Source organism: Fistularia commersonii, chromosome 5, assembly GCF_037954325.1.
Source record: "Fistularia commersonii isolate RoL2024-O1a breed Wild chromosome 5, RoL_Fcom_v1.0, whole genome shotgun sequence".
Lineage (NCBI taxonomy): Eukaryota > Metazoa > Chordata > Actinopteri > Syngnathiformes > Fistulariidae > Fistularia > Fistularia commersonii.
Window position 1 is genome coordinate 16,875,288 of NC_141288.1, and position 18,639 is coordinate 16,893,926.

General features: G+C 43.8%; 1 protein-coding gene across 1 annotated transcript in view; it reads right to left on the reverse strand.

Annotated features, from left to right (window-relative positions):
- cald1a (caldesmon 1a) overlaps positions 1 to 10,782 on the reverse strand; it is a 70,372-nt gene extending 59,590 nt beyond the window's left edge. Inside the window, exon 1 of the mRNA XM_086147061.1 lies at positions 10,636 to 10,782. The gene's annotated coding sequence lies outside the window, so the exon portion shown is untranslated. The remainder of the gene's footprint in view (positions 1 to 10,635) is intronic.
- Positions 10,783 to 18,639: the final 7,857 nt, after the last annotated feature.

An 18,639-nucleotide genomic window follows, 5' to 3' on the forward strand; every position in this document is an offset into this window, starting at 1 on the left:
GAATAAATCCAAAACCACAGCTATCTATCCCCCACAGCTCTAATCTGCCCGTAGGGGTTCGCCCATCTCCTCGTCCTCCAAAATGTCACCTCCACCTAGGTCAACTCTGCCCCCGAACGTCGGGCGCATGTCTGCGCTGCCTCATACACTTATGCCGGCACCTAAATACATACCTATTCACCCACAACCACCACCCACCTTGTGTTTATGTTGAGAGCTTGAGTGACTGGTATTTTATTTCGGCCTGCCCGAAGCCCTTTTACACAGTTTGGTTTGGCCGGTGTACCATTACCAGTCATTAAGTTTAACCTGAACTAATAGGGCCTCATTTTCCAAGGTGGTCTCCCAGGTGGCTGTCACCGGAGTGAGTGGCACCGTGGGGGCTCGCAGCTGGAATCAAGCACACTTAAGACCCGGGGGGGGAAAAAAACAAAAACAAAACGCTGGCATGCAAGCCAGACTCAGTCAAAGTGGGTGCAAAGACTTGTTGCTAACGGGATGCCATCGCTCTAAGCTGGCGGGGGGCGGGTTGTTTGCCATCACGACATCAGCCAGAATGTAGCATCCCGCGCGCTAGTCTGTAAGTATACTTTCACAATAACAAATATCAGGAATTTCAAAATGATGCACCGAACGAAACGTCAAAAAGTCAGCTTTATCGTCAATTTCTCCGCACGTACTGGACGTACCGAGGAACCAAAAAGGCGTTTCTTTATCGAGTGCAAATTAACAGTAAAGTTACATTAAACCGGGGGTGGGCAAAGTACGGCCCGCGGGCCACATCCGGCCCGTTGGTCTTTTTAATCCGGCCCGCCAAAGATTGGTACATGATTGAATGATTGGATCAATGAATGTTGGAGCTCAAACAGGAGATTATTTCATTTTTGGAGCTACTTGAGAACACTTGAGAATTTTCCTGAGCTGACTGACACATTGGCACGGATTTAGCCTTTACTGTGGACATACTGACACATGAATGAGCTGGATGTGAAACTACCAGGGAAAAAACGGTTTGTGCATGAAATGCAAGCAAATGTTAGAGCCTTCAAAACCAAGCTGGTTTTATTTTCAAAGCAAATGTCAGATGAGTCTGATATGTACTATTCACAAATCCTTTTTTTTTTTTTTTTTTCTTATATATACATGTATCGTATCTTGCAGTGACCCGGCCCGTCAGTCAAATCTTAAAAGTCAATGCGGCCCCTGAGCCAAAAAGTTTGCCCACCCCTGCATTAAACGGTCATCTATGTGTTGAGTCCATTGAACAGCTTACAGTGTCAGGAAACCAAGAAATTGATCGAACCCGACTGACAGGCTCACTTTCTCAGTTGCACAACAATGCACGCTCGCTGTGAACGGCGACCCGCTCTCTCACATCAACTTTCATCACTTTCGATCGTATATTTACCTTTGTGTTAAGCTAACAGCTATCATAAGCTACACTTCGGTTTCAGCATTCAGATATTTGGTGCATCCCAAAGACCGGTAGCCAGAGTCAATATTGTGAACGTGCACAGAATATGCATTGGTTCTCTGCTAATGCACAGAACACTTCCTCTAAAACTGGTTTAACCATGGTCATTTGTTTTCGACTTCAGTTTATGAATTTCAACGTAGACGAATTTTAGCGGGATCGGAAAAAAACATACATCGCTGAGTTAATAATAGCGCCAGGAGCTAAACTGAAACATTTGCAAGTATATATTTTGTTCTTTATTGCAGATTCAATTAGCAATATTTTGGCCGCATTGAGATCATTTTAAAAGAATAAGTTTATCCACCAGAGACCACTTTCTAATTTATTGTTTCAAACTCTTCGGCCAAGTACACAAATTGAATAAGACTCTGTTTAAACTGAATTTTTAGAAACGTTCGTGGTCCAAACTTTGTAACGTTTATGTTCCCAGATATCATAAACGGTTCTCTTTGTATCGTGACATTTCGCCAGGACAGAGAGCACTTAGTAACTAAAGAGTTGGAAATTCAATCTGGAAATAAAGTGTTGTATCATGATCCTCCAATGTTTGATTTTACCATTAGGCAGCGCTTTTGTTCTCTGCAATCTCCTTCATTTGACTCAAGTCATCATTAATCAGAAGAGAATAGCCCATTAGTCCATAATGTTGGGGTAATTAATCATTCCTCACACTCCATGAGACGCCGTGCTTAGTTTGTACTGGGTAAATAACCAGCGTTTCAACTCTGCTTTTTTTTCCCCCTACATGGCACCTCAGTCGGTCTCCTTGCCTGGCACGTTAGCGACCGCGATGCTATCTTCACATCGATAAATAAGTGATTTCCGTAGTAGAACCGATAGTACCTTATGAATAAACGTCGACATAAAACCTCTCTGAAGACTTCTATTTAGATTTTAATGGGATGATAATGGTATGCATGGTGTCACAATCATAGGGAATGGGCCTGGGCACCGGAATTAAAGCTGTAGCAGAAGCCTCCAACAAGGTTAAACTACAGTAGGGCATATAGTGTGAATCAGCCTTTACTTTAATAAGTAGCATTTGGCTGTCACCTCGGTGGCTATAGGGCTGCTCTATTACAGTAAAGCCCCTCTGGTACAGAGCTAGGGTTATTCAATAAAAAAAAAATAAAAGACCCGACTGAGTGTTTCGTCCAATCACCACCGGCAGAAGTCTGATGAGGTAAAAACCTCTCCGATGCCAGCCTCCGTCCCTATGGGCCGGTGTCTGATTAAAATGGGTTTCTAAGGCCATATTTTTGTTCCCCTTGTCTCCTTGCCAAACCTGAGATCGAGAACAGAAGGGGTAAAAAAAAAAAAAAAAAAAAAAAAAAAAAAATCGACAAATTACCAAATACATACTGAAACGAATCCAAGGAATCAGATTTAATCTTTCAAAGCATCCGATAGGGAGATAGATGATGGCATCGGGTTTCTCTGTTTTTGAGAAATCGTTGGTATCCATGTCTCAAAGGAACAGGAAGGGGAAAGCTGGAAATATGCCTAAACATTCTCTACATTTGTTTTGGGTGTTGAGGGAGGAATGGCTCTGCTTTTGATCTTCAGACTTAATCACTTGCACCTACCACCTCAACAGGGCAGCGACATGTGAAGTGGAAAGTAATGGCAATAGCGGGGTGAGCTAACAGCATTCTTACTCTCCCCTTCTCTCGCCTTGCTTGTAATGTACTCCTGAGCAATCCTTGGTGGCTTATATGCAAATACCTGAGTATGCTTCTCATTAGGAGGCACAAAGAGAGCACTCTATAAATATACTCAAACAATTACCCCGACTCCCAACCGCAGCCTGACGGAGCCCCCGGCCTGCGCTGCGGCTTGACTCGCTTACATCGGCGGGTCGGCTGAATGCAGGCATCGTAGACGGGTTTCCAAGCGTGAGCCCGTCTGGAGCGAACATGCCCGGAATCTGACTTCGGATCAAGAAGCGTCCGAGAAACGTGTCTTGAAACAGACGCTCTGCTGAAATTGCATTAATTGGACAAAACAACTCTTTATGGACTAGTTCTTAGGAGGACCAGTCGCTTTCAGTAATGCACTTTATCCTTCGGGGTTTGATGTTTACTGGAACAGTGCGCTTTGCTGCTAATTTGCACTGTAGTATTATTATTTTGTTCCTCTGTATGTCCAGTGCATGCGGAGAAATTGACAATAAAGCTGACTTTGACTTTGAGTATAGATTCCTGCCTTAAATCACCAACAATCGATTTGTATTTTTACATTTCTCAATCGCCCTCGACCATACCTGAAAGCGACATCTACTCACGGTCAACTAATTTACCGACTGGTTGTAAAAGTTACAGAAAATAGTTAGTTAACCAATTTCGTGCTTTTCAAAATGGGGGCCGAACCGTTGCGAGCGCGACGTCCCAAGGAGGCTTAGCAAAGGCAAAGGAGTATAAACAAGAGCAACTGCTTACCCTAACAAATGACAACATTTCCATCTGTTATACTAATCTAAGGGGATGTCCGTGCAATTTAAGCAACTGCTACTTTAATGATAACATCATGGGCTCTGCGCTCCGGCAGGCTGCGGACTGCACGACGAGCGTTTTTTTAGCGAACCTCGGTGCTGTGACGGCGAAGTACTATCAGGATACCCCGCGTCATATTTTACCTCCTGTCTCACTTGTTCCGTCTACTTTGTGATCTTCCGGTAACCGTAAAGGAGAGAGCCTATATGGCACCGTGGGGCAAAAGGAAGCTAGTGCATTGTTCATTGCTCCATTAGACGTCAAGCAGGGAAATCTCAGGACGGTACTTCAAAAGATGTACAAGGGTGTGGATTTTACACCAAGGAGAAATGACACCCTCAATATGCATATACATAAATATTAAGTATTCCCAGAGAGACGTTTCATCCCCACACATGGGCAACTCTTAACACCTTCTTGTCATGTTAACTTCTGTTCAAACTTTTCCTGCAAACGTACCTCCGATTTTAAAGTTTCTCCAATGAAATAAAGACAATTACAGTCTGAATCCAGTGGATACCCTTTTAAGGATACGACGATTGTTTTTTTGTGTGTATGAGGTCAGCGCTCGCTTCCATTATTATCACGCACGAGCCTGATCTCACTCTCACAGTGGCCCGTGTCCAACGTGGACTCTCGGAGCTGTCCATCGCAATCATCGCGCACGATTCAACACGCGCGGCGCCCGGATCGAGCGGGTCTACAAAATTAATTACTTTTAAGACTCCAAATGGAGACAGCGAGGACCGGCCATGAAACCACAGTCAAATTGCCCAACGTAAACATCATTTTAATTTGATTTTATACCGATTGTGACTAAAATAAGCTAGTTTGACTCGTTTTCAAATCTCATTTGAAATCCCACACACATGCACACCGTTTTTGTCATGTGACCCCCAAAAATCCCGCAACTCCCTGTTCGTTGCCGTATCTGACCCGCACACTGCCCTGTCTGTTTTCCCCCCGTGTGGTTCATAGGGTGGTTAACCTTGCAAACTGTGTAAACACATGATCTCACCGGCGTATTTACACTGCGTGATACTTTTTGCGCACACCTCCGGGATTTACATCACCTTATTACCTCCACGTTCTCCTAAATTGTCCATTACCCTAAAACCGGGGACTTTTAAAAGTCGATTTGACAGGCGCTTGATTAGCCGTGTTTGTTTAGTTTCGGGACGCCGTGGGGGGAAAGACAAGAGGCCGAGCGGAGGCGAGGGGAGGTGAGGAGACGACGGGGGGGGGGGGGGGGCGACGTGCAGAACGGGGAAGCGGGAGGCAGAAGGCCGAACCCGAAAGTTATGGTATCCATTTCTTTTTCGGAGGAAGCGGGTATTAAAAGGGGGCAGGGTGGTATTAAAGAAAAGGGATGAGGCGATGGGAAAGTCGGTGCAGCTGTTAGGATCAAGACGTGTAAGGTGGTTTGACATGCTGTGCACGTCTGAGGTCCCGTTGGGAGGACGCAAGAGGAAAACACAAGGCCAATCAGCTAACAGAAACATTTCCTGTGCTTGTTTTATCTGATGAAAAGAAGCCCAAAGGCTAAAAGTCCCTCTTGACAATACTGTACGGTTCTCCCAATAAGCCGCTTTGGGAAATGAAGCGGCGAACATGCATCTTTGCAAGATGACATCAGAAGTGCCGTTGCGGGGCAATGACCTCACTCTCGCATAATCAATCATTCACAAAAAACCCCATGAAATGCGGGCCGCGTTGGTAAGAAAAGAGATAAAGAGCTGCATTGTCTCGCACAGAATACAATAATCGCTGACTAAAAACCTATGTCTGGGGGGATACAATACCATTTTTTTTCGTCGCGGCTGTGACACTTGTGACGTAATTTGGCATCTGGCAACTAACAGATGGCGAACCAATATGCCAATTACCTAGACCGACATACCATGCTGCCTATTAGGCAATCTGGGGCTGAGTGAAAGCAATTTAAAGTCGGAAAATAACACGAGCGAGAGGTTGATCTAACAAGCCTCGCTCATCTGATTCGGCCCAGAGAAATTCACACATAAGTCTATCATGCCCACATAATTGGTTCAGTCAGGAGACTTTAAGTTTGGGGGCGAGTATGAAACGAAAAGGAAGCAGAGATGCACTGATTACAATCTCCTTGGCTGATTCTGATTTCTTGAGAGTCTGACCTGTCGCTTCGGATTGTGACTGATGCCGCTTTGGCTTTCTTTCCAATAAGTGTAACTGACAGCATAAAGAAATTCGTGTTTACTGGAACATCTTATCTAACTCTCAATAAAACAGATCTTAGAGTGAAGGGCCCCGGGGTACGGGACCGAATTGTATTGTATTAAACTGGAAATTTGAGGTATATCCCGCTTTTTGGCCCAAAAAGCCATTTACAGACTCGGCACTCTTGTTAGCAAAAGCTGGAGCCCATTCGCCTGTGCCTGTTTTTCAGATAGCGCCCATTTGGAAGGGGGATGGTAAAGGTCACGATAAAATTCAGCTTTTAGACGTGATCCATAGCTTAGCTTGCGTCTGAAAATTGCATTACAAATTGGGAAATCCGTGTCCTCCTCACTGCGTTTGTGTGTGTGTGTGTGAATTTTAACTTTATGAGTGTATCGGCGAGAGGCCGACTACACACCTAATACTTGAACTCCGGGTGCCAGAATCGATTTATTATTACTCACACGTCGGTGCATCTTTAGAAAAAAGTAACAGGTCTTGAAAGGACAATGTAAAAACAAAAATATTAATAAATTGAATGAAAAAATAGCAACGTTAGTGTGGTCAGATTTCACAAGGCTTAGGCTACCTTTACCAGATCGAGTGAATCGAGTCCATCTTTTTCCTGGAAAAATGGCGGAAAAATTTGTCCCGCTCGCATTTGTTTCAGGCCTGCGAATGTCTTTCATTTGGATTTTAACAATGTGAATGCACATTGCGTTCTGTCGGTGTTTTGTTTGCACGCACACCAACAAAAGTTGTGCACACTTCTGAACAACTTTTCAATCTTATCCGTATCCATTACAAACGGGCGAGGCTCCGCGTTTACTCTTATGTGTGTCGATGTTACGATAGTGTGAATGCAAATCCCGGAGTTACCGGGATTTATACACGCAAAAAGTCGGATTTCGGGCGCTTATACCTGTAAATACGGCCTCAGTGTATCCGTTATAAACCAGGGTGCGCGTACACTAAGAGGGAAAAATTAGAGTCAGCATTCCCCGTCACCCGGGAGACGACCAGAACGTAATTATGCAGTGCAAACACCAGATCATCCCAGAGCACTGTGGATATTCCTCAACACAACTGTTCCATGTCAGCTTGGCTCATAGGGCCGAACAACAAGCAGAATATAAGGCTAAATTACACAGTGGGAAATTTCATGGCAAAAAAAAAAAAAAAAAAGCTTCTCCTTTTAAAAATGTCAAATAATAGGAATTTCGAGTTTATATATCACATCTGCAAAACTCCTACTTCAGATTTTCCGGGACCAAACCAAACATCATCTAATATTTCTTGTCCTCGTGTGACTTCGCAAGCAATTAAGCGGCGCTGCACCGGTCCTGCCCACCTCGTTTCCACAGCAAAAACGCATGAAACCTTTTCCAACGACGAGATTCGCATGTTCCTCCAAACCCTCCATATTATACAATGCCGTGTGCGGTTCTCGACGTAGAGCATTCAAATTACACGCTATCCGATTCGGGAGGGGACGGAGCGAGTACGCTGCAGGCTTTAAAATCCAGCGCCACGGTCCCATAAGCTCGACGTCAATCTCGATCAATTCAAAATGAGCCCGACCGGGTCCTTCCATTGATGTTCTCCAGAAGATACAAACCCTAAAACCATAGCTAAGTCTCTTGCTAATTAGGAGGAAAGGATCTGAAGAAACAACCCGAAAGAAAAAGTGCTTATTTGGTTGTGTTCCTGCAGGCACGCGGGGGGGCGGCGTCCGCTGAACAAACAAATATGGATACAACCTATAAGCGTTAAAAACCTAGCGCGCTAGAAAGGCGCTTTGGTTGCACTTTTGTCAGAAGAAAGAAGAAACTCGCTCTGGCACCTGCTGTGCAGAAACAATGTATGTTTGAGCCGATATGTCAGCGTGCAGCCGCCGGAGCCTCGACCGCATTTGAAAACAGAAGAAGATAGCGTAGGTAAACATCCATTTTTAAAAAAGAACAGAGCGGTCAGATACTTTGTGTTAGAAATTTGCATCTGCCAGTTTTCCACTCTGTTCAGATTCAGTTTGCCACTTAGCTGGCCGCCTCGACTCGGCGGTGGTAAGAAACTATTGCCTCGCAAGGAAACTCTGGATTCTTGCTTTGGAACTCGATACGCCGCTGGATTATGAGTATCTAGGATCAAACTATATCCAAGCATCCGCGCTGCGTGCACGTCGACGCACAACTGTACAAGCATACCCGCGCGGGCAACACGCTGATTATGATTATGATTTATGGGCTGAGGTGATCACCTGATCCAACGTTTAGCACTAATCACAGAAAAGGTGAGGGGGGGGGAAGGATTTTGGGAGCGGGAGAGAAAAAGCAAGCATACAGTAACTAGAAGCCTTTCACCGCACTGTGTGCAGTCCAGAGCCAGACTCCGGAAATGCATGGCAATGTTCCCTACATCCTGCCCGCCCAGCCCAAGCCCTGGCCCTGGCTCTCTCCTCGCGCTGCCAAATCCCTGTTATCACTCTCTGCAATTACCTCCAGATTCCTCTGCACCCATATCATATCGTGCCAATTATAAAATCCCCCCCCCTCACCACCACCACCACCACCGCCACCAACGCGCACTCTCAAGCACGCTACGAAGCGCCGCATGCATTTCGGGCGTAAAGCACTTTTTTTTTTTTTTTTTCCGTGCGAACGTCCCGCGTGGATGCATAGCCGTCACTCAAAAGGCCTAGCGTTTACGCCCGCTACGCCGGCGGTCGCCACCCGAGCGGTTCGCAGCGATGCCGAAAACGTTGGAGCGATTCTTCAAAAGCGGGGGGATATATGCAAAAGCCGACTTAAAACCGGTGATTTTATCCGTTTACCACACAGATTGGATAATTTATTCATATAATGAATAAAAAAAACAAATGACTGACACTGTTTACATCGAGTAATGAATTCACGACAGAAAACGTTTACTAGCAGTCTGGAATGGAGGAGTTGTACGCCAGTGATGAAGCTTGTAGTTTCCAAAAAGGCGGAAAGATCTAAAATATCACTTTTTTTTTGGTTCAGTATTTTATCTTTAGAAACCTCTGACAGCTTATCAGTACGAGAATCGGCAGCAGTCCAATAGAAACGGTGATAGATTACATTCGGGGCCGACTCCAGCGCGATCTAGAGGTCATCTCGCCGGGAGATCACGCCAGCGGCCGACATTCCACGGGAACTGACGCCGATCTGTGAACTCTGCTTTTTGGGGCTTTACGCTCAAAGATGCGCGCCTGCAAAATACAGAATGGCATCGGGGAAAGGAGAAGCCGGGGGACCGATCCGACCGAAAAGCGTCAGGCGGCGCATTCCAGCCGTCTGTCGCCGGGTCGGATCAGCACTTTTTAGGAAACGGGCGGGTGGAGAGGAGGATGGGGGGGGGGGGGGGGGTCGCCCACGTTTTTCCAAACACGGCGCCGTTTATCTGATTTAGTTTCATTTACAATGACCGGGGCCGTCCTAAGAGAACTGGGGAAAGAAAGGGATCCACAGACGCCCTCCCTCGCTCCCTCCCTCCCTCTGTTCGATTTGATTTTCCATGCTCCCATTTCACAGATACGACTACGTCGCAAAGCCGACTTCAAAAGGCCGGTCGGCCGAGTCAGGCACAATGAAAAGCTGCGGAGTCTTTTTCGCCCCCGGGGTGGCGGCGAGATCACCAAAAATGCGATACCTTGAAACGTTTAGAGGCGGCGTCCTTCTCGCGGGAGCGCCCCGCCGCTTTTGGGGTTTTTCGCAGAGATGCTGCATGTGTTTAAAATTCACCCCGCCGAGGGACGACTGCGGTTCGAACCTCGGCGTGATCTCATGGTCAAATTTGATTTTCGGAAAAGGAGAGAGGAGGGGGTGTGTGGGAGGAGCCCGGCGGCCACATGGGTCCCATCATCACTTAACTTTACACACTTTTGTCACTTTTTTGTATTTTTTTCAAACCCTTTCCCGGTGAGGCGACCCGCGGCTTCCAGACTGTTCCAGGGTGCAGGATGTGCCGTTTCTGAGGCCATGAGAAAGTTGGCCCGGGGTTAAGAAACAACCCACCCACCCCCACCGCCCTACTTTGCTCGACAAGAATCCGAAAGAGTGAGAGCGCATTGCAGGAGTGCACATTTGCAGGATTTTTTTTTTTTTTTTTTTCGTCCCCCTCCCCTTCCCTCCCTCCCTCCCTTTTGTGTGGATGGACGCTTTACGCACGTCTGGAGAGACTCGACGGAAAAGAAAGTTACGCAAAGCGCACAAAAGAAGGGAGCGGACGAACTTTTGACGATGTTAAAACAAACAAAAAACAAATTTGAAAACTAATGTTAAAAAAAAAACAAAAAAAAAACGTCGCGCGATGATTCGCTGACGGCCGCTGCTGTCATCCGAAGGACGCGGAAGTGCGGGCGGATGCGGGACGGACGCGTTACGCGGTTTGTTGTTGTTGTTGTTGTTGTTGTTGTTGGTGGTGGTGTTTTTTTCTTTTCGTGCTTACCTGTGGATCGCGATGGGTCGACGGCTGCGGGATCGAGTGTGAGGAGAGAAGAGAGGAGGAGGAGGAGGAGAGCCGGTCTGCGGACGGTCCTCCCAACTTTGCTGGGTTGTGATGAAGCCGAAGCGGAGGCCGTCCAAGCTCCTCCCCCGGAGACACGCTGTGCGCTCCGGCCACAGAAAAAAAAACCCTCTCACCCCTTAAAACAACTGTTTGCAAAAGTACCGAATATTCCCTCTCATGCACAATACAATACAACAACTTATTCTTGTTGGCGTCATTCTGTTTTATATATTTATCATTGTTATTGTCTTTGTCCTGGTAATTGTCTTCTATTTGTTTAGTCTTCTAACTGTCCCTCTATTTCATTCTTTTTTTTTTTTTGACACTAAAACTGTTGTGGTGCTGTGACAAAAGAATTGCCCCTCTGGGAATTAATAAAGTTTATCTCATCTTATACTTATATTCAGATTTGTCAGTGACTAAGTCAGGGGAAGGGAGGGGGGGGCAGGAGAGACCTCTCTCACTTGCCAATTTTAGAGAGAAAAAAAATGTTAAATGAAAAAATAATGAAATGGTTATATTTTTCAGTGATTCATTTAACTTCACCAGTTTTAGATTTTTTTTTTAATTTATAATCGCTGGATTTTCACACGCACTGTTCAAAATCTGTGAAGATATTTGCGGTGAGGCTGCGGACTGTTGAGCCTCAATGCAGATTGCATAATGACGAATGACTGCTGGCATGCTCTGCACTAAGACGGAAATGCTGTCTCTCTTTGTCACTATTTATATGGTTAAACACTTTTGCTATATGAACTACATTTCCAATGTCCAGAATTTTTTTTTTGTCAATAACCATATGTGTGTTACTAGTTTCTTGAGCTGAGCGATGATAAAACAGCTGCGAAGAGACACAAAGTGAGGCACGCAGTTCTCGTGCCTCATGGTAGGGGGCGCTCCTGTTTCCAGGGATTCTTTTGGCGACTCTTCGGCCGGAGAATACAGCAGCGGCAAGCAAGAATTAGCAAGTAAAGTGCAGCAATCCAATTTTTTTTCTTCTTTTCACTTTCAAAATGGAGGATTACGTATAAAAAACTTGAACAATTTTCTAAATTGGTCTTTATAGCGAAGCAGGATGTAATAATTAAAGGAAGACCAATGCCAGAGCAAAGGGTTTGCGGCCGACGACGGGACAGAAGACTCGCTCTTTTCAAACGGAGTGGTACAAACGAAAAAGGGAGTCTGTGTGGGTGTCTAGCAAGAAACTGCCTTTTCTGCGGGGACGACTTTCTTCCCCGGCAGTAATCTCCACTGAGACAAAAAGACTTTTAAAACTGAAGGACAAGGACAACTTCTATAATCAGGTTATCGATGCTTTTGTTCCGAGGGATCGGCTCATGGACTTCATTTATAAGTTAAACCATAATGACATTTTTTAGAATTACAATAAATTTTTTTAATTAAAAGTTTTAAATTACAGTATGTATGTACGAAGAAAGCTGATATAAGATTTTAAACATAACCTGTTAACTGCTGCCAAATGGTGAATAAGCTACTCCGTAGGGTTGATATGTTCGTAAATCTGATCCTGATGAAATCGGCGCCTCACCAGTCGTGAACCTCAGCGCGCGTCACTGATATTTATTTTTCTTGTTTTGCTGCTGTGACAAACGAATTCCCCCTATGGGGATCAATAAAGTATTATCTTATCTTCCTACATTTCAGTTTTTATGCCTTTAAATCTCTTCACATCTTGGCACCTCAGTAAATTGTATCTGTGGTCACTTCATGATTTAATGTTTATTGTGTCATGTGGAGTTTCCAATTATTATTTAGTTCATTTCACAACCCTGTGGAATCATGAGAAAACATCTTCTCGATTCCTCTATATCTGGTGCGCGTCAAGAAATTGACAATAAAACTGACTTTGACTTCCTAATATTCCAAATCATAATATGCATGAGTATATATGTATGACTTTATATATGTTTTTTTGTTTTCTTTAACCGCTTTTTCATTGTTACATTCGGATTTGTATTCGGTGTCTGCACGGTGTCCTTGACTGTTAGATATGTTGCGTTAAATAAAATTCATTACTATTTTTAATAGTTTTAGCGGATTTCAAGGAGATATTGTACCTCCTCCACTCCCTCCATGATGACAATCTGTCAAAATAATATCACATAGGAATTCCCATTCTGCTTCTCTCATGGTGTTAAACACCTACCAATATTACCTTACTTTAATATTTAACTTCACTAACAGCTGGAGCCAAACAGAAGCTAAGCATTTTTGTTCTAAAGTGACATCTAAAAAAGGGTAAATGTTGTTTATTTTTTCCCATTTTACAGTTGAATATAACATAGTGCAACAATATTACATACATTGTAATCATGCAATTTTTTTTGCATTGTATGACTTATCATATGTGCATTTCTACGTGTAAATGATATCCATAGTTCCTGTCTATAGTGTATTACATTTAATGCACATATCCATTTGTATCATTTGTACGTTAGCCACAGCATTCACCATTTGCATACTGTTAAATTTATTATTATATCTTCACCCGCCGTCTCTGGTTAGATGCTAAACGACATTTCCTAGCACCGTACTTCTACAAGTGCAATGACAATAAAGTTGAACCGAATCAAAATCTAATCTAATCTTAAAATGCACACTAAGCAGTTAAACTCAATCCCTCAAAGTCTGAACTTTGAGTACTTATGAGTCCATTTATGGTGTACATTAAAAAAAGCAACAAAAAACTCCAAGGTCAGTCCTGAGTATAACATCTGCTGAGAAAGGCCAAAATGTGTAATACAATGTCACATATTGATACACCAGTTTAACATGTGTATTTACAGCGGTCTGTAAACACATACAGATGCACTAACATTGTCTTGGTCAGCTGGCGGGGAGCCACCAAACTGTATCTCTTTGTTTCACACCGAACGTGTTACACTCCCGAGTGATGGTGTAATAACCGCCTGTCACCGCGCTCTAACCGTAATTTGTGGCTGTCGCGACCGAGCGAAATCATTCATTCACAGGCGTTGTTGGAAGGATCGGGGAAGCGCTAAACTAGAGGTTTGGTTATCGGGAAAGTGACGCTTTAGGTCTTTCTGCCATCGGACAGATGCGAATTCAAGTAAAAGTGAAAACCAAACCTGTGCCACATTCACTACTTTCTGCAAAAGCAACTGTAGAACACGTGTTGTCCATTTGTTCACCCGATGCCACGTCTCAGGTGCGCATTGCGGGGAAATAAAACTTAAAAAAAAAAAAAAAAAAAAAAATGCTTAAGTTGGTACGCCTCCCCCCATTAGTTAGGTAACTCACAAGTACTCGCGGCCTCCTATCCATTCCCGAGCCAAACGAGCTGCAAATCCCTAAAACATATCCCTAATGTTGGACGTGCCAAGAAAATCCGCGAACGCAAGTCACCTAAGAGGCATCTCGATCAGACGTCTGAACTCCCCCGTCGCCCCCTCCGCTTTTTCTCCTTTCCACATGAAGGAACGGTGATTCATCTCAGCGTCTCTAAGTCTGATCGCCTCACCCTGTTGGAAGTAGGCCTGTCTTCTTCACCCAATTTATTCACACTGTTGTTGTTGCGGTTGCTATCTTGAGACCGGGTGTAAATCCACTAGTGGACACGTCCAATCACGGGCCTACCTTGCTGAAGTAGCACCAGTTCAACCACTTAACACTCCATCTTTCCCTTCCTTGTAAACAACAACGCATCATACTTGAACTACTTCCAATGGCAGCAGCACTCTGGAAGTCACCTTGCAGTGAAATGTAGTCCCAAATCCAGACGTTCTACCCGACCGCTCCAGACTCACAAATCTCCCCTTCACCTGTTGGACACCGGTTTGACAAGGCTACATTCTCCAAAAGGCCTAAACGGTAATGCATTGCTAATTTGTGCGGACGCCCCACGTCTTGCTGACTTCCCCTTAAATCTCTTCTGTGAATATCACAAGCCGATTGGTTGGTGGCAGCCGAGCACAACACCCTCAGGAGTTTGTGTCAAAAGTACAGACGGAAACATCAAATAATGAGGATCGGGTGGCGACGTACAATCGGTCCCGGCGGCCTCCGTCTAAGCAAAGCATTTCGGATAAAAGACAGACGGCTGTGTGTCTTCTTTACGTTTAAAAAGAAGACACCATCAAAGTTCTGCTGACCTCCTGCAAGTGTCAGCGGCCAATCCCCCCCGGATTCACGAGACGCAGGTTCCTCATGAGACAAATTATTACCCGATCCTGCCGCTTCCCTCTGGTTCAAAAAGCTTTATAATAGGTACTATTAGGGTTGAAATTTCATTTGAAATTGAAGACGCCGAATGTGGCAGGGTCTTCGGCTCCTCGCTAAACCCCATCCCTCAAAAAAAAAAAAAAAAAAAAAAAAAAGAAAGTTAACACATCGGTATTCACTGTGTCCCGGCGTCTTTGTGCGTCATCACCACACGCATTTCACGATTACGGCTTACTCCGAGGGAAAAGATTATGACAGAAAACCATATTTTTTGCCCCACCAGATGCCACCATGTTATTTGTGACCTTTTATCCGTCAGTCATTTTTTTAGAGGATGCGGGGATTTAGGAGGCGAACACAATAGACGCAGTGTTCTACTTTCTACACATGAAACAGCAGCGCGGAGACAACTGCCCCGCTTTTTTTTCCTTTCCGCTTAATACAATGATGCGGCGAACAAAGAGCCAACTTAAGAGCATTATGCCACTGGTGCAGAAATGAGCGCCATATGTGCTGGTGATCTTTTGTACGTGTGTTTCTTTTTAAGATAAAAGAAAAATAAATGCGATATCCTGATTGCGTGTATAGTAAATGCCATTGTGCATAGGTGTGCGCTGGGCCTTTGCCTATTGTAAAAAGACCGCATTTCTAGATAAAAATGTCACCCTTTATTTCTGTTTTAGTCTTTCATTCCAGATCCTGATTGCACATAACAACTTGGCACCCCAAAACCCCCACATGCCCCGATGCCAAATCACTTGCCGGATACGAATGCCAAAAATGATGCTAAGGGTCTGGTATGTTTTGAGGTAATGTAATGCCTACATACTGAAGCCTTTCATGTTTTAGGTATATATAAATGTTTTATTTTTTCATGCGCTATTTAAAGTGATGCTTTGTTACAATGTAATGAAAACGGAAGTCACCTGAAGACACTTATGTGTGTCCTTTGTGAGTTATCACCAACTGCTGGCGTGCTAGAGCAAGAAGTCTGCAGGACTGAACTGGCAAACCCAACACCGGGAAAATTCAGGTAAACGCACCTTCGGAGGAATTTGTCCCGCACCCTGGGAGAGATCAGGGAATCCTGGAGGTAAAGACACAACTTCATCTGTGTTTGTCAACACTGCGTCAACATGGGAGCCTGTCGTGGAAGAAAGCTATCGAGCACACGACTCTTACCGGCCAGAGGTGCATCTGTGCTACCACGACCTCGCTACCTCACTCATTTGCGCGTGTCGTGACCTAACGCCGTTGTCTATTTTTATCCTTGTTGGTGTCACTCCAATCGCATCCTGTTTATTTTTGTCATTTTTATTGTCACCGTTTCTGTTCCTGTCCTTGTTGTTGTCGTTTTGATTGTCTTTTCTCACCCTTGCTGTCTTTTTTTTTTTTTTTTATTATGTTGTCTATTCTTATCCTTGTTGTTGTTCACCCTACTGTCTATTTACTTGTGGATGTCTTTTGCTATCTTTTAATTGCCTCTTATTTATACTCATATTTATTGATATTGTCATTGTTGCAATGCTGCGACAATAAAGGGGAATCAATAAAGTATATCTTATCTTATCTTATCTTATCTTATCTTTCGGGTCTCCTGAAGCTGCAGACGAGTACTGAAGAGTCAGAGGGGCCGCAGTTTTTGTGGTTGGAGAAGCGAAAACAGGGGCGTGGTAAATGTTTGGAGAGTCTAAAGAAAGAGTGTTGTTACTTGACATGCGGTGACAAGACTGTCCACCGCAGGGACTGATAAAGTCTCCACTGTTTGATTTATATTCCCACGAGCGACCCCATATTTGGTGGCTGGATGAGTCGTAAATTGCTAGTTTTCATGCAGCTTACAGCAGGAGTACATTCATATGTGGACACCAAAGTGGGGTAAAATACTGGGAGGTGTGAAATTCAAAACAATCGATCATGAGATTATGATTTTTCTGCGGCTAATCAGAATCTACAAAAAGTGGAAGCAAACACAGACGACTTTAAAATAATCCAAACTCACTCTTTTGTCATAACAAATTGAACGTGAATATTGTGTAATGAAAACCGAAACACTAATTCAAAGTTCCAATAGAGCAAAGTCGGAAAGTATGCATTCTCACTGCACTGTGTTTTATTTATTTATGTTGAAACGTTCCAAAATCTGTCTGGAAAATTGTATTCACATGTATTTCTGCACACATCGTGTTTATGCTCTGGCCTCAGGGTCATTTCTTATTATTGATTTTTTTTTTTTTTTTTTGAAACACAGAGCAAACACCTTGTCTGCACCAGTTATCAAGGGGAAATTTGATTCTTGTGTAAAAGGGATAATATGTTGAGGACCTCGGTTCTGTCTGTTTCTCTCTGTCTGATGATGGTGCTTCCCGATTTGGGTAAAAGAACCGGCCGGGGGGCCGGTCCCAGATGGGCCGCGCACATGTGTGCACGTCAGAATAAGGGATTTTGGAGTGTAGTGTAAACTAAGCTCATAAGATGTTTTCTTTTTTCTTTCCTTTAACACATTAATAGCAAAAAAACAAAACAAAACAAAAACCCTTGCACACTACGTCAGATTATTGTAATACAAGATCAAGGTAGAACATTGTAGCATTGACTGTTACATGTGAAATTTGAGCTTCCTCTGGTAATGCGTAGAATGAAAACAGCATTCAATTCCTTTCCATTGCGCTAAGCCGTTCGACTGCTTTCACGTGTAATTTTCGTGATGTAAAATGATTTATTGTGATCACTTCTATGTGGTGTGCACAGGGCTTAAGCGAAGATTAAATGCCTAACTCTTGACATGTTCAGGGGCCCCGGGATGGTTCCCTGGGGGACTCCGTCATACCAGTTTCAAATCCAACCAAAGCAAACACAGAATCCCTTGTTTGTTGACATTAATGAAATGCTAAATCTAGCGAGGATAATATGAGACCGCGTGGTTCAATATATTTATGTTACAAATGTGGTTTCAAAGGTAAAAACTGATTCCAATTTCATCACCGAATTTGTTACTTTGAACTCGGATTCTGTTATGTCGGCATGTGTATGTCGTTATGAAGAGTAAAGTATTTCACACCTAAAACGATGAAGCGGACTGCTTTCTTCACATTATCTTTTAATTAGAAGAGAGTTGAAGTGGTAAAATTGTAATTGAAAAAAAAAGGAGAAATCACCCCGCCTTTGAAAAAAAAAACAAAAAACAACAAACAAAAATTCTTGTTCACATTTTTGGGAACCCAAACCCCATATGAACTGTAGCTGAAAGAAAGACAGAAGAAATAATGGCTCGCTTGTGTTTCTTTCTTAAGTTTGCATTAACTGACTGCGCGTCAAATCTGTCCGAGTTCAAGCAGCTGCCAAGAACTTTCATGACCAAATATCCACTTCTGGCAGCCAGCAAATATCCATAAATGGATCTTTGCCATTTTCTCACTTACAAGGGCATTCTGTCTTTATAATAGCACATTTCAGGTCTTGAAGTATATACGACAAAAGATATACTTTTATATACTGCATCAACAGAAGCCATTTAGTGTATATAGGAGGCGGTGACTGCACCGTAAGTGTGTCATGTGAGAAACTACTTTGCGTCCGTAGAACCATGGATCGAAAAAAAAAAGCCACATTAGAGAAGGAAGGGTGAGTAAGACAACGGCTGTCACTGATGTTATTAAATAGGCACCTCCCATCGCAGATGTTTAACTGAATCACTCCCATGACACTTCTGCAAGGCCTCGCTTAATCGCAGCAACGCCA